Raw genomic sequence first — 17,009 nt, 5'->3', positions numbered from 1 at the left:
TGCACATCTGTTCCACGCTGGGCTAAACCTCTTATGTAAGTATTGAATATTGATAGTTATGATTTCTGTCACCATCTGCACAGAGCATGTCCAGTGATAGATTTATTGATAAGCTTCGCCGCAGAGTAATGACTTTTAAAGGCTTGGTTTGGTCTGTCGGGACAAAGCTCCAGCGCGGTCCACAGTCCACAAGTGTTTGGGATAGCAGGTGTCAGTGAGGCCCACTCCGGTCAAATCAAACTCAGGGACAATACTCTGTTGAGAATTCTTAACAGGCTTTAGGGGTGCACTGTACAATAACTATTTGTTCTTCTTGTTTTAATTTATTTACAGGTCAAACCGATTGTTTTCCAAGCAAATGATTTTTGAGACCTTCCACACAGACGATTTCTTTGACATTACAAGCCATTACAGGTGTTACTTCACCTAAAATAAGAGAAATTAACTTAAATAAGACAAAAACACTTTCACAAGCATTTATTTGGTTGGGACAGTGGACTGCATTCGTTCATCCTGGACTATTGTACATGTTTTTAGTGGTGAGGGGAAACCGGATCACATTAAGTCATTTTTATTGAAGAATTACCACCTGGACGGGGTGGAGTTTGTATATGTTCTCTCCGTGTCATTGTAGGTTTCCTCTGGGTACTTCCGTTTCCCCTACCACTAAAAACATGTACAATAGGCTAATCCTCCAGCCAGGTGTTTCTGACCAAGCCTGGCTTCACATCTGGACACAGCCTCCGAGCGCTGGCCTACGCTGGCTGCTCACTGTTCCTACACATCGCCTCAGTGGCATTGAGGATGGGTTAAAAGCAGAGAACGAATTTCCCTATGCGCATTAATAAAGTATAAATGAACTTAAAGGGATTATACAGAGTCTAAAAATAAAGAATGAGCTCAGACCACAACTGCCTCTAAAATCCTGCACTGTCACACAAAAAGGTGTTAATTCAGGTCCAAAGTGACGTCATACATGAGCTTAATATAGAACTGCAGTTACGCGTAAGACCTGAGGTGGCAGTAGTGAGCATAAAAATGACCAACTTGAATCTAGTCCCTTCAACTCATAAGGTCAAGTTATTTAATATATGACAGGTTTGAGGACTTAATCCCACACGATTGATGATGTTAACCTCTTAACCCCCGCCTTAACCAAGTGCCTTTTCTCCAGTTCAGCTTTACCCAAATCCATAAGGTGTATAATAATGCCTCCTTTGAAAGCTAAGACCAACAAAACTCATATAAATAGATTTTTTTTCCTTGTGTTGTTTTTTTTTAAACATTTTTTTCCCATCATTTTTCTGTCACTTTTTTGTTTGTCTTTTTTGTTGCATTTTAATTCTCATTTTCATCTCCTTTTCATCACTATTTTGACGCTTTGTTCAAGAGGCTTAAACAGGTTTTGTAGATTTTCTGTTTACAAATTTCTTTCCAAAACGGTGTCCATATTGGCCCCTGGATCTCACGCTGCTATGAATTCAAATGAATCGATTTTTGAGCTTCACTTGTTTTGAATATTTTGCCTCGTCTTTCACTAAGAGAGACTTGTACTTCCCCCGGGGAGGGCAGAAAATCTTGTCCCTGCTGGTTCCTCGTTAGCCTCCCACAGCCCGCGGCCAAAACCGAGAGCCTCTACCTGGGCATCCGTCAGAAGGGACGGCCCCGGGAGCTCACGGACCCCTCCGCGGGGACCCCCCAGCGGGACAGGGGAGGGGCGAGGGAGGGCCAAACAAAAACACAACCTGGCATCTCCTCCGCAAACAGCCCACCTACCGTCGGCCGGCACAGAACTCCTCCATTCTCATTCTGATCATGGCAAACACTGAGCACTAAGCCGTTCACTGTGTCTGTTCGGGATAAGCCAACATTCAGCTGGGTCTAAAAAAGCCATTGGCCCCAGAGTGTGGATTGTAATTGATAATAGGGCTCTACAGGATTTATTGCAATTGTGTCAAAAATCGCAATTATTATTGTGGTAATCAGCAAATGTCCTCTGCAAAAGCTTTATTTATCCTGTACTTTTGACCACACTGTGAATAGTAATATAGAAAGAATAGCAAGTACTGTGCATTTGCCCTCGATTTGAATTGGCGAGTAAAAAAGGAGGAGAAGAAGAAGAGGAAGAAGAAGAAGGAGAAGAAGAGGAAGAAGGAGTAGGAGAAGAAGGAGTAGAAGAAGCAGAGGGAGAAGGAGACAAAGGAGAAGGAGAGGCAGGAGAAGAAGAAGCAGAAGGAAAAGGAGAAGGCGGAGGAGGAGAAGAAGCAGAAGGAGAAGAAGGAGGAAAAGAAGGACAAGACAGAGAAGAAGAAGAAGGAGAAGAAGAAGGAGAAGAAGAAGGATTAGACAGAGAAGAATAAGGAATAGAAGAAGCAGAAGGAGAAGAAGAAAGAGAAGGAGGAGAAGAAGGAGAAGACAGAGAAGAAGAAGAAGAAGAAGAAGAAGAAGAAGAAGGAATAGAAGGAGTAGAAGAAGAAGCAGAAGGAGAAGAAGAACTAGAAGATGAAGGAGAAGCAGAGGGAGAAGAAGGAGTAGAAGAAGACGAAGAAGAAGAAGAAGAAGAAGAAGAAGAAGAAGAAGAAGAAAGGAAAAGAGGCAGGAGAAAAGAATGTGCTAAAGCTTACACTATCTATCCTACATATAGCATATTCTAAAGCCCTGTGATTCTCATTACAATTCTACTGTTGATATTTAGACCTTCTCTTCTCTATGTAAAAAAAAAAAGTCCCGCAATTGAAGCCAAAAGAGAACAAAAAGATTAAAAAATAAATAAACGTTGATGAAGCCTGCCTTGGTTTTAATGTCTTAAAATCAAAACCACGGCACTACTGAGATGAGTTTCTTCTGGGTCAACTTTCCTAATGTTTCAGCTGGACTCTTGGACTGTAAATTAAGTGGAGCACATTCTCATTTGCCTCAACAAAAACTGCCAATAGAGGAAAGAGTGACAGAGAGAGAAGTGAAAAGAATCGAGATGCAGAGGCGGAGTGTGAAGTTAATCCGTCCTGAATCCACTGGCCGGCTGCAGCGCTGACACTGAAAACAGTTTTTCTTTTCCTTTCTTTTTTTTGGGGGTAAATTTGCCCTCTCTCTCTCTCTCTCCCCTGCTCCCCTCGCTGTGTGCTTCCTCCCGTGCCTCTCGCTCCTCTCCAGACTCCTTATCCTTTTTAATTAGAGGGGCTATTCTTGCTGCACACAGGACCTTAATCCCCAACTGACCAACAATGCAAAAAGCCAGCCTTTGAACAGCCGACCTGCCTCGGACCCCTCGGGTTTTTCCTTGGACTCCCCCGTCGATGGCCCAAAGCGCTCTCCAAAAGCCAGACGCCGCTCCACTCGCGGGACAAAGTGCAGGAGGGGACGGGCGACGAGTTTGTGAAAGAGTTATTTCAATTTCCGTTTTCTTAGAGTCGGGTCTGAAACGAGGCGAAGGCCAAATAACAAGGAACTTACTGGAGGCCTCGCTGCTCGATCCTGTTCATTTAGCTTTAGCTCTTACACAAGTAAAGTACATACCGAGAATGGGAATTACTTTCAAACTCTGAGTACAGTTTATAAGTCAACTAAAAAGGTCACAACCAACCTGACTAGCATGCTTTTGGAGGTAGGGGAAATTGGAGCATTGCCTTCAGGGCTCCTCTGAAACGGTGCACCGCCTCCTGGGTTTGTCCCTGTTTCAGAGCGTGGTGTCCTGCACTGATCGGCTCCTCCTTCCTCCTGGTTCCTCTTCCTCAGCTCTCTCCGCTCTCGCCGCCCCCTCTCACTCTTTCTCATCTTCACCTTTGTCCTCCTCCTTCTCCTCTGGCTCTGACAGTAGCAGACAAATATAATCCATCCAATTTATTCTTCTGTGAACATACATTAGCCAGAACAATATTTATGTATTTATTTTATTGACCTTTATTTAACCAGGATAGTAGGGATAAGGCTTGTGTGGCTTAGCTGTGAGTCTTGTCTGGATACCTCCTCGTTTGCCCCTTCATTTTCCCCCGTAGCACCTCTTGTGAAGCCTCTACTGTGCTGCAGGTGTGGGGGGGGCTCTTGGTGCCTCTTCAGTGTTTCAGAAGAAGAATTCTGTGGATTTGTAGAACTCAAACGCCGCTCAAAGACCATTAGATCATACGCTAGCTGTTTGCTTACTTTCTGCGAGATTTATTTCGATCCAATGTTGATTTCCAGAATTAATCTTTAACCACAATCTTGTATTGATGATGGGAGCGAGGGACCACTGTGCAAAGCTTTCTCCAGCACATCCCAAAGATTCTCTCAAAGGGGTTATGACCTGGACTCTGTGGTGTCCGATCCATCCATCCACAGATGAAATAACCTGGTCATTCAATATATTCTGGTAGTCAGATTTTTGTATGCGAAACATTTAAAATCTATATATTTGAATACTTTGTTTTCTTGTTTGGCCAAGCTTCACAGAGTCTCACTGTCTCACCACAGGATCTCACCAGTGTTTGGGCGACCTGAGCTCAACCGCCTTGGAAATCTTGGCGTTATCTTTGAGAAAGCAACGTCATTAGAGCATCACTCAAAACTGCTGACAAGGAATTGTTTTTATCAGCTGAGGGAAATCTCTAAACTTAGAACAATTGAGTCCAAAGATAATCTTGAAATGATTATCCACGCCTTTGTTTCTTCTCGTTTCGACGACTGAAACAGTTTGTTTTCTTGTCTAAGCAAAATAAAGAGCTGTTTTGTTTTCAGCTGGTACAAAACTCTGCAGCGACAAACAGAAGGGCCCGTATTATTCCAATTCTCAAAGCCCTTTCATTGGCTCCAAGTCACTTTTTGTTTTCATTTTTAAAATCCCGGTGCTGATTTCAGAGCCTTGCTTGGGCAGGCTCCCTCCTATATCAGAGAACAGTATACCAGCTCTTAGAGGCTGAGGTTTTTGGATCGGAACCTTTTTTGTTAAATTAATTCTGGAAAGAGCGATCTCCCTCTTTCCAGACGGTCGCCCCGACACTGTGGAATGATCTTCCGCCTTCCTTACATTAACTTGATTCTGTTAATGTTTTTAAGAGCACATGAAAAACATTCTTATTTTGGAAAGCACTTTTATCTTGTTTTGTGTCTGTAGCTGTACTTTCTTTGTATTTCACTTGTGACTTCTTGTGTCTGTGAAAGGTGCTATATAAGAAACTTTACCTACTTGCTACAATGGTTCCCAACCAGGGGAATGGGGACCCCTTGAAAGTAAAAGCCATATATTTACAGACAGAAGTATAGTTCGGGCATTTGAGTATTTTCGGTTTATTTTGAACACAACATTACTTACAAATAATCCTTTTGAGTTGGAGTTTTCTAAATATACTGCAACAACTCTTGAGGGAGGGGGTACGAGTATGTAAAAAAAAAGTAAGTACGTCTCTAGCCCATTCCTGTGCAGAGTCATGAATTTTGAAGGACATAACCAGAATGCTCATTCCAGCCACTAGGGGGCTGGAATGAACAGGAAAACAAGTCCACACGTGTCCAGCAGAGGGCAGTGACATAATAAGATCAGGCTATAATCAACACATTATAGCCAAGTGGAAAATTGACAGTCTGACCACCACCGAGTGTGGAGTGAATGAACAATGACGACAGTGTAGCATGAGAAACTTGTGACACAGGCTTGTAAAGTGCAATATAAGTGTGAACCATTATTATTAGTGTCCCAAAAAAGCACTATTATATATAAAGCACTCAAATCAGAATTATTTTAAAAGCACAGCTCAATGTAATTCATTTATTGGAACATTGTTCTCTCAATAGTATTTTCTTGTGTACATTATAAACATACGGACGCATATTTATCACGTTATATGCGGCCCGCGACCCGCCAAGCTGGATTTCAGGCCACGACCCAAATGAGTTCGACACCCCTGCACTAAGGGGTCCAAGGGGTCCATAGGACCAGAGAGATTGGGAACCACTGTCTTACTGTATCGATCGATTCTCCACAATCTTCTTCCTGGTTGGACTGAAGAGTCCGTGATGTGGCTACAGTCTTCTCGAAATGAGCTGAGCTGTAAAATGTACAGTTTTCACCCTCTCAAATCACAAACGCAAATTCATTTATTTTCCTCAGCCCGTCGCCTAAACCGAGACCAGCCAAAAGGCCCGCTCCCTTCCTAATCATAGCGCGCCGATATTTCCATAGCAAGCAATTACCATCTGTTTTTATGTGCGAAATGTCTCCGGCAAAATGGAGGGCAAAGTTGGTCTAAAAATCACGGAGAATAAAAGAGTAATTAAGATTTTGGTGAGAGAGGGACGGGCGTGCGCACAGTCTGCCGCCGTGTGATTCGTGGCGCGTTGTGTGCCCAGTAATTAGCCGCTCATTGTGAGATAATGGACTTGGCTGCACTGCCTTGTTTTAGGAGCTGCACGGCCCGATATAAAGGCAAAGGCCGCAATGTGCAGAATGACTCGTATAGGTTTGTGCTGTGGAACAATATTGGCAATGCGGTGATACTGAAATATCAAAATAATGTAATTCTGAACTTTCCTACACTGTACGCCCCCTAGTGGTGCAAAATCAGTATATCAGTAAATCTAAAATATATCATCTTTACATTTCTATTATTGTTTTAAAACATATTTAATCATATTCTCTGTTTCATGGAGCTGAACAGAGCAGAGGCCTGTTCCTTTGAAGTGAATTTAAATTATATGAGTTTCTTTATTCCCTTTGCTTTTTTGTTTTGTTTTTTGTGTTTGTTTTTTAAGGTGCCATCTGCCAGAGGGGGCGCTGTGCTTTAATTTTTCAACCAAATGACGTCCATGTCCCACCATCTATAACAGGGGTCTCTGAGAGTGTAGAAAATAATGAGATTGTATTGCCGGTATCCATAATCAAAAGCTCTGGTAAAATATGTTTTCATTGAGAATATACTATTGAGGAAAATGTTTTCAATAAATGAATAATAAGAAGCCTGACAGGACTGTAGCCTCATAAAAACAGCTTAACAAGCCTGTGTCACAGGTTTCTGCTACACTCGTGGTCCATTTACCACATGGCTATAATGCTATAATGTGTTGTTTACATCCTGATCTCTTATTTTTTCAGTGCCCTCTGCTGGACACATGTGGAATTCTTTCCTTTCTTTCTTTAAGCTGCCCCTAGTGGCTGGAGTGAGGATTCTGGTTATTTCTTTAAAAAAAAAAAAATCATAATTATGGGCTTGAGACTTGCTCTTTTATTGACATAGGAATTTGTGCTCTACAAGTCAGTGGCCAGATTTAATCATCTCGTTGGAGACCCCTAATCTACAACATCACCAAATTTTGGACGTAACTTTGGAACACGGTCATACCACCTTTGCTCTGCCCAATCCCGTCAGATCTTGGAAGCTAAGCAGGGAAGGGCCTGGTCAGTACTTGGATGGGAAACTGATTGGGGTGAATGTGGTGTGTGAGTGAGTGGTTGGTTGTGGTCGGAGGGGCTGATGGCACAGAGTGGTTGCCTTGCTTCCATCAGTCTACCCCAGGGCAGTTGTGGCTAGCTTACCACCACCGAGTATGAAGTGAATGAATAATGACACCAGAGTAGCGCTTTGAGAAACTTGATTATACAGGCTTCCATCCATCCATCCATTTTCTTCCGCTTTATCCGGGGCCGGGTCGCGGGGGCAGCAGTCTCAGCAGAGACGCCCAAACTTCCCGATCCACACATACCTCCTCCAGCTGTTCTGGGGGGACCCCGAAGCGACACCAGGCCAGCTCGGAGACATAGTCCCACCACCGTGTCCTGGGTCTTCCACGAGGCCTTGTCCTACTAGGACATGCCTGGAACACCTCCCGCGGGAGGCGACCAGGAGGCATCCGGAACAGATGCCCGAGCCACCTCAGCTGTCTCCTTTCGACGTGAAGGAGCAGCGACTCTACTCCGAGCTCCTCCCGGGTAACGGAGCTCCTCACCCGATCTCGAAGGGTGCGCCCAGCCACCTTGCGAAGGAAATTCATTTCGGCCGCTTGTATTCGCGATCTTGTCCTTTCGGTCATTACCCAAATCTCATGACCATAGGACCACAGGCTTGTAAAGCACATTACAGGTGTAAGGCATTATTATAATCATTAAAAAACAATAGAGACTTTTCTGTCTGAAACTACAAATTTCAAGCTTTCAAGCGAGCTTTCACTGGAGGGTGTGCAACATCACGATTACATGTTTTAATTCACATCAGAAGTCTTGATTACACACACAGTATTCTGATTTTAAATAAATAAACGTATGTATGGGTGTGTACTACAAAAATACAGACAAGTATGAATGCGGTCAGTGCTACAGGTTTAAATAAATTCTATGATTGACTGACTATTTCTTTTTTGCTTAATGTGTCTTTTGTTGTTATCTCTATTTTGTGTGTTTCATTCTTTATTTTTTACAATATCAACGCTCAGGTCGCCAACAGAACGTTTATAAGCCTCAATTTAATGCCATTGTGGGATAAACGCTTAGTTTGTCATTCCATTTCATTGTCGACACGAGTGATGCTATGCTTTAGGGACTACACTAGCCACTTCCTTTGGGCCTGTCGTTCCTTTCCCCCTCCATCTTTAGAAGCCTCCTAATCTGCAAACCTTGAATCATAAGCTTTCGGCGCTAAATCTATGTAATACGTTTAATTCGACTACGCACTTTTTTTTCTTTTTCTTCCTGGTGAGTCCCCAAAATCCTGTTGACTATTGAAACCTTGAATCATCCCCCAACAGTAATGCCATTATAGGAGCAGCCAGTGGCACAGATCCTTCGGAAAATGCTGTTTAATTGCCAGTAACCAGCCATTGTTCGGTGACGGGTAAACACTGCGCGGCCGAGGAGGGGGCCGCGTGAGAAAAGATCGCCATTGACAACACGGATTTGCGCGATCAAAAAGACGCGGCAAAGTGGCAGAGAGGAGCCGCTGGCTTAGCCCAAGTCTCAAAACGCAGAGTAACACTTTGCCTTTAAAACAGGATTTGCCCAACAATGAGATTTAGGGGATTTCTTTTTGGAGATGGACATTTTTTTCTTTTATCGAGGCAAAAGGTTTTTAGGGATCAAGATTGTTAGCGTGTTTTATTAGCTGTAGCGCGATTGTTGGTGGTGGTAATCTTGAAGTTGATGCATGTTTGTTTTACCGACTTTTATCACAGACCAGATTAGAAAGAGCCACTATTTTCTTGTTTTTGACCATTGATTTCAGATATCAGGTATCGATATACATAGGCATCAAACAATACGAGTTAAAACTTCCACACATTCACAGCCGAATTTCTTCTCTTTTGACCTTACATCTTGTGGGACACAGCCAACAACCCAGCCTTGACAAAGCCGCATGTTTTGTGTTGAAATATTGGCTTTAAATCAAGAAAATCCAGCTATGTTCAATTGCTTGGAAACTTCTCATAAATATGGCCTTAGGAGTACACGTTTTCCATGTTACTATCTTAATCATACTGTATTTTCCATATTACTCAAATGAATTGTGTTGAATAATCTGCAGAATTATAGCTATGGGACTAGAGAGCAAAGTGAACAGTCCTGCTCCAGCCAAAGAGTGCACAAGGGGGGGGGAATAGGGGGAGTTTGAGCAAAGGAGGGGTCTGTTTCACAAAAAAGACTCTCATTCTCTTTACTGAAAAAGAGCAAATAAAAGGCTCCTGGACACAGTGTCAACCCCAATCATCGTCTGTCCTCAGCGGCTCACAAAGCAGAGGGACCGTGGCAATTCACACCTATCAGTTCAAATCTACGTCCGCAAACAAAAAAATATGCTGTCGTGAGTGACGTAATTTTTGGTTCTTTAGAGTCGAATTCCAAAGCCGTTCAAAAGACCAGCTATGTTTGTTTTTTTTCCCTCAAGAAGTCAGTTTTATCATGTTGTGAATAAACCGGTTCAGTATGGAATAGTAATAAAAGCATGACAATATTTCAAAATGTTGACCTGCGAGTGTGGACTTTATCTTGGCTAATCATTAACTGGCTTTAATACAGCACTAATTTGTTTCTCAAGTTTGTATATTTGATCCATTTTCCAGGTTTGAGACAAGTTTGACAAACTGTGCTAGGGACCCCGAGGTTTCCAGAAATATCACTTCCGGTTTTACAAAGCTTAACAAAAGCTCCCGAAATAGCACCTAAAGGAGGCAGAAACAACAGAAAAGAAGTGGCCCAAGGATGGACCCTTGAGGCACACCAATTGACATTATGGCCATTTGACAGAACAAAGTCCCCAGTTCTGACACAAATACGCTTTTATCTGATGAGTAGGACATGCACCACTCCAGATAACATCCTCAAATACCCATTTTAATATTTTCAAGGCCACGGTCTGATCAATAGTGCAGAATCCTTCATCTCAAACTCTTAAAAGCAGGATTCATTACATAACAGAGGGATATTGTCTGTTATCGCAACCCACTTCTAAGAAACGACCTCAAAGCAAATTGTAAAAATCAAGGAGGTGTAGCTTAATTTGACCCATTTAAATTGCCACATCCCCCGTGACGATTACCAAAAGCCTGTATTGCTTCAAAGAGCCACTAATGACCGGCTCCATTAGTTTAAACTGTGCCTTTATCGCGCCGCCCTGAGATGACGGCAGTCTCCCATTAGACACGACTCGTATCTCACTCGGCACCGAGGAAAAGTGTGAACGGATTAATTTTATATAAGGACCCCCCTCTTTCCACTTCTAAACCCCCATGCACTGCCAAAACGGATATCTAAATTATGAGTAAAACCTCATACCATATACTATATTTGTGGATTATAAACTCGCATTTGGGCTTTGAAATTTTACATGAGCCTACATAAAATAATGTTTCTGTTAAAGATTCTTGATGAGTAAGGATCGCTCTTTCACTTCATATGTTATTCAGAGCGCCCTCCACTGGTGGCAGGGGGATTAGGGCTGGGACGAAACACTTTTGTCGAGATCCAATACGTATACAATACTGAGGATTCAATATATTCCAATTCAGAATAAGTATTTTTTCATTATAACAAACTGCAATATTTTACCCCGAATTAATTTAATACAAAATGCACAAGTTGAGTTTCCAAAATGTATTAATTAAATATAAGTCAGTCTAGGTACTTGGAATAATTTCAGATTTACAAAAAAAGGTTAGATTGAGTAGTATTTCTTTTTTGTTTAATCCTTAATGTACAGTATTTAACCAGGAAAGTCCCACTGAGATTAAGAATCTCTTTTTCAGGGGAGTCCTGTACCCAGAGGGGAACCTATTGTACAAGTTTTTAGTGGTAGGGGAAACTGGAGTACCCTGAGTAAACCTACGCAGACATGGGTAGAACATGGAAACTCCACACAGAAAGCCTCGTCCAGGTGGGAATCGAACCAGTGACCTTCTAGCTGTAAAGCAGAGAGACTTTCACTAAAGGCTGCCAAATATGCTATTTTCACAGATTAGGTCCTCATTCAGATCCATTCTTTGACTACCCACTGCAAAAATAGCATTTTCTGTGTTGAGCTGGTCATTGGGAGCATGTTTTGTGCTGATGGCAACAGCATAGTCCAAAATGTTACGCAGTGTGCCTTTAAATAAAAGTAACTTTTAATCATGCTTTTCAGTCAAAGGCTTGAATTCTAGAGTATTTGAGCTGGTATATTTAGCTGTATTTTTTTAATCACTTTTTATCACTCTACTAATCATTAATGAATGAGAGTTTAGTAGAATTTCTTATAACTGAGTTGATGACTGATATATAGCTTCCGATACGATACACATATTACAACAAAGAAGTATTGTGATGCACTGCAAAACGATATTTTGTCCCAGCCCTGGGAATTAATCATGGCAAAAACCGATTACCTTAGCCAACTCTCAGAACGTATCCTTCTGGGCTTTGAAAATTTGGAGGACACTATAGGTACCTGTAATGTGACAATATTCAGGAAATAGAGAATGGAGCAGAAGAAGAAACCACCAAAGTTAATGTGATTATTACTCAAAACCGCATGAATGAAGCAACTCCAGGTGAGATGAGGGTCAAAGTTCAAAACATTGCATCTTGTGTGATGTCGCCTTTAAAATGACTGTCTGAATAATTACCTAGAATTGATAACTAACTTTCCAGGCACAAGGACACATATAGTTGCTGTGGACTTTATTGTAAGAAAGTTTTTGAGTGTTAGATATTTCTTTAGTAAAACCTGTGTGTACTCTGTCCTACATATGAAGTGTATATATGGTGAAGTCATGTATTGGAGGAGGGGGGACAGGCAGGCTGAGAGTCGGGGGTGCGGAGGGGATTATCTGGGGCCAGTTGGATCATCTTTCAGCCCCCGCTCCCTCCACCGTCCCGGGACAATGAGGATTAAACTCCGGCTCTGTCCCCCCAAAACTCTGAAAACGGCAGGACGACAAAGACACCGGGACCCCAAGCTCAGACTGGGAGCTGCACTGCAAAACGGAGAATGAAATGAGTTTAAATGATTCAGTTCAGGATTACTACAGATTTAATGTCAGCGCTAATGTCCTTCTCTCAGATCTGCAGGACCCAGTACTGTAACACCGGCCTCATGCAACTCAATGATAGTTAGCAGGTATCACTGGAAAGGAAGAAACACATGGTGCAGTTTTAAGTATTTTCTCCTATAGCTGGTTTCCTACAAACATGTAAAAACAATCTCATTCTGTTCCAAGAATGAAAGCTCTAAATCTAAAATTCAATAAAAATGCTGGGCCTCCATTTAAATCCTAAAAGGTAAGCACAACCAACTGGCAGGCACAATGCATCTGAGAATTGTTATTTACATTTTCTCTGAGGAAGAGGCTTATAATGGCACTAGTCACCAAATAATAATAAAGTATTATATAGCCCAGTGGTTCCCAACCTTTATTGTCTTGTGTACCCCTCAGTTGTTCTCTGAGTACCCCCCTATAATTAAAATGAACCTTCCTTTGAAAGCAATACTGAAAATACTACTCTGTTTCCCTTTTTATTAATCTGATAAAATTCCAAGTACCCCCTGCTAAGTGCTTAAGTACCCCTGATTGGGAAACACAGCTATAGCCTTTGGTGCTTTTCCAGATGCTCAAAGTCACTTCACATTATTGTGTATTTTTCATCCACTCCATAGTCTGTTATAGGGAACTCACAATAGCAGAAGCTGCCCTGAGAGAAGTGTGGCTGACAATCTGCGCCATTGGTCCCTCCAACCACGACCACATTATTCCCACGGTTTCCAGTCCGATGCGGATGGAAATGAGCTTTGAGCTAGATCAGCATATTTACAGCAGTTGTTTGTTCATTAATATGTATTGCTCCATTCAAATAAATGAATGAATGAAATTATCCTATAATGTGTTTCTGTAATGGTTCATGTCAATTCAATGTCAGTAAACAGTAGGGCTGGGACGATCCACTTTTGTATATTGATAAAGTAATTATGGTGTGTATAAAGAAAACAGTAATGTAGGCTATACAAAGTTTATAAACCAAATGCCATTTGACATTTATTGTGTGTAGATTGAAAAGTGCATTAAAGCAGGACAAAGTAACTTGTTTACCTTTTCGTAGTCCCTCTGGGGTAATACAAGTGGGATGATTGGGGGTCTTTCATCTCCCCCTGGTGTCTCTGGCCAGAAAACCACAATTGCAACTTCGCTGCCACCGGACCGGAGCTACCAATACACACTAATGGAATCACAAAGAAGAAGCTAGCAGACTAACGGGCAAAGCTAACTGTGGGCTAGCGTGACTTTAAACAGCATTTACATCCAAGTTTGAGTGGAAAAAAAAGATCTCCATTGTGTAGTTGGATGTACAATATCCCTCTCTCCCTTTGCCTTTTCTGTCAGCGTAGTATTTACTCTCACGGACAATTAATAAGTAAAAAAAAAAAATCACAACTTGCTACGACGCCTGCAGGTGCGCTTATGGCCTCTGAGGGCAAGATCTACTTAGTTCTGCTTTAACTCAAACTGTAGCAAGGGGCTGTTACTGGAAAACAAAGGAGTGCAAGACAAAACCGCCTAAAAACACTGAAAGTATTGTGATACTTTTATCCCAGTGCTATAGTAAACAGCGCTTCAGAGAAAGAAGCAATGTCACATGAAAACCAAATTTGACATTAGTTTGTTTTTCTGTATTGAAATGACAAAATCCACATTGTACAGTCCATCATATAGGCTCAACAACACACAATACATTTTTTTTCTGTCTGTAACAAACAAAGGGAGATTCCTGATATCTGTACTTCTATCTCTTCATGATTCCTCTCCATTGTCTGGTCTCAGAAGAGCAGGGCCCGTCCTCCTGCTTAAGTGGTTTAAGGGGGTCTGTTTAAGTGGGATTTATCCTAATCATCTTAATCATCTTAATCAAGTCAAAACTTCCACCCTGGGATTTGTTTTGTCTCTTTTTAGCTGGGCCAGGTGTCTATTCCAGACAAGAGCCCAAATGTGTGTCTAAATGCAAGAGCGGTGAGGAAATATAAAACGTGATTAATAGTTCTGCTCGTTAGCCAGAGGATTATTATGACATCGGACAGGAGTGGACAACTATTTGACGCTAAGTCTTTTTCAAACGATACTCACAAATCCCCTCCCTTTCCCCCTCTTCTTCTTCTTCTTCTCTCTCTCGCTATGTTTTCTCTTTGTGCCTCGCTCGCTCTCCTTCCCTCTTTTCTCCCCCTGTTTTCTGGATGACAGCTCTATGCTCCCGCTCTCTCGGTCTTATCTGTCCCCAGCAGATGGTTCACTTGGATCGCTCTTCATGCGGCTCGATGTGGCTCGCTGATAAACACCGTTACACCGCACCGCTATCTCTCCCGGACGACGCGTTTCTCCTTCTTCTTCCACGTCTTCCCTCCCGTCGCTTTTCTTTTCACCTCCTCTTCATCTGCACATTCGGGGTTTTTTTTTCTTGTGCGTGTGTGTGTTTTCCAGGTTGTTTTCAAAAGCACGTCTCATCTCTGTAAAGTCGCTTTGACGTTCAGCTCAAACAAAGGAGCAGCGACAATGAGTGGAAAACTTTGAGCACTTCATTATTTAGTGATTACTCGTATTGATTATTTAGTTGTCCTGGATATGGGATTTGCAACTTAAACATGTACAATAAACTGATCTGCTGCTAGATACTCCTCATCAAATCTCAAGATCTGCTCCTGACAGGTTAAACTCAGCAGCAATTAAGCCCATTTCCCTGTATGGTGTATGGTTCTCAAGCCTTTTACACTCAGTGCCACAATTAGATATCTGGCCTTTCAAATAGTTATGAGGTTTATGGCTTTTTATGGGTTGCCAAGAGCTGTTCAAAAGACTTATGACTCTTTCTTGTGACACCAAACAGAAAACAAAATGGTCACTGACAAGCACCTTTTCATTCAAATCATCTAAATTAAGGATGTGAATGTGTTTAGTTATCTATTTATGGACATATTCGATTGGAGGATAAGCCCCCTGAGAGGAATCCTCTCATTTTAAAGGGGGTCCTCGGGATCACATCCAAGTTAAAGAAAGTTAAAGAAAACAGAAAAGAGCAGAGTAGATACACTAAATGTACAGTACAACAAAACACACCCACCAGTTCTCAAATTCACCTCCCCACACAGAGCAGTCTTTCCCAAAATGTTTTATTGGTTTATTTGGTCGGGACAGTGCATGTTCATGAAGATACATGGGTCTCATGCATGTAAACAAGGCATACGACAGACGGATAATTTCCATCCGTCGTCCCCCATGTGCACTCTCAAAGGAAACCTATACAGACACAGGGAGAACAATGCAAACTCCACACAGAAGGGCCCTGCCGAAGTGGAAATCGAACCCGGACCTTCTATCTGTGGAGCACGAGCGCTAACCACTGTACTACCGTGCCGCCCAATGACTGTACTGTAGGCTAAATACTGGGTCAAAGTACTACACTTAAATATAAAAAATGTAATCTACTTTTTTCTTTATTTTCTTTACTTTATTTAAGGATCCCCATTAGTCTTTACCAACACAAGAGTAGGAGGGCTCCGGACCCCACTTTGGGAACCGCTGACATAAGGAATATAAAGCAAAACAACAGTGGTTCCCAAACTGTGGAACGTATACCACTGGTGATATTCAGGCTTCTTGAGGTGGTACTCTTTCAAAGAGGTCGATTCGGTCATGTGTTTCTTTCAAATACCAACAAGCCAAGATCAAATCAAGCCAAGAAACCTAAGACCTAAACATCATGCGAACCACATCTAAACCACAAAAAACACCAAACCTAAGGAAACTGTGAGTAGTGAAAATAAACTTGGCATGATGTTTTGTTGCATCCGTTTTTTGCAGTGTTTGGTCCTTTTCTCCTTGTGCTTGTCCTCCACCCCCTCATCCCCCTCTCCCTCTCTCCATCCCTCCATCTCTGCCCTGTGTGGTGGATCTGGTGCTGGGTGATTGTCTGTGTCTCCTGCTGCTTTGGCGCCTGTCTAAAGAACCCCTCCACCCATACGCCATGATGCCCTCTCTTACTCTATCAAAAAAAAAGGGCTATCGATTTTTACAAGCTTTCATTCAGGGGAAAATGTCTTAAGATTGAGATTTATTCGCTCCGTGTCATTTCACGCCTTTGCTTCAGCGGTTAATGGGATGGGAATAACCTGGCAAGTCACAAGAAAAAGGATAAATCCAATTGATTGTCTGGAGTTGTGGAGCGTCAGGGACTCGTCTCCTGATCTTGAACCAGGTCCTAATTGAAATGAGTAAATAAATAAAACAGTGGGGAATAGAAGAGACAACAAGGAGTAAGGAAGAAGCTACTGAGGAGGAGCTGAAGGTGCAGATTGGCCGCCTCCAGGGTACACCATAGTTGCTTATCACCTGAGTGTGGTGTGCATGAATAATGACTACAATGCAGCAAAGAAGTTTGAAAAGCAAAATAATAATACAATTAATAATAATAATGGCTTACATTTGCTTATTGTGTGTTAGAAGCCTGTGTTACCATGTTTGTCAAAGCATCACATTATAGTCCTCAGTCATTCACGCCACACTCAGTGGTGATTACCTTAGTTATTTTAGTTATAGTT

The sequence above is a fragment of the Gobius niger genome (genome assembly GCF_951799975.1).
Source record: "Gobius niger genome assembly, chromosome: 15".
NCBI lineage: Eukaryota > Metazoa > Chordata > Actinopteri > Gobiiformes > Gobiidae > Gobius > Gobius niger.
This window is presented reverse-complemented; position numbering follows the sequence as displayed.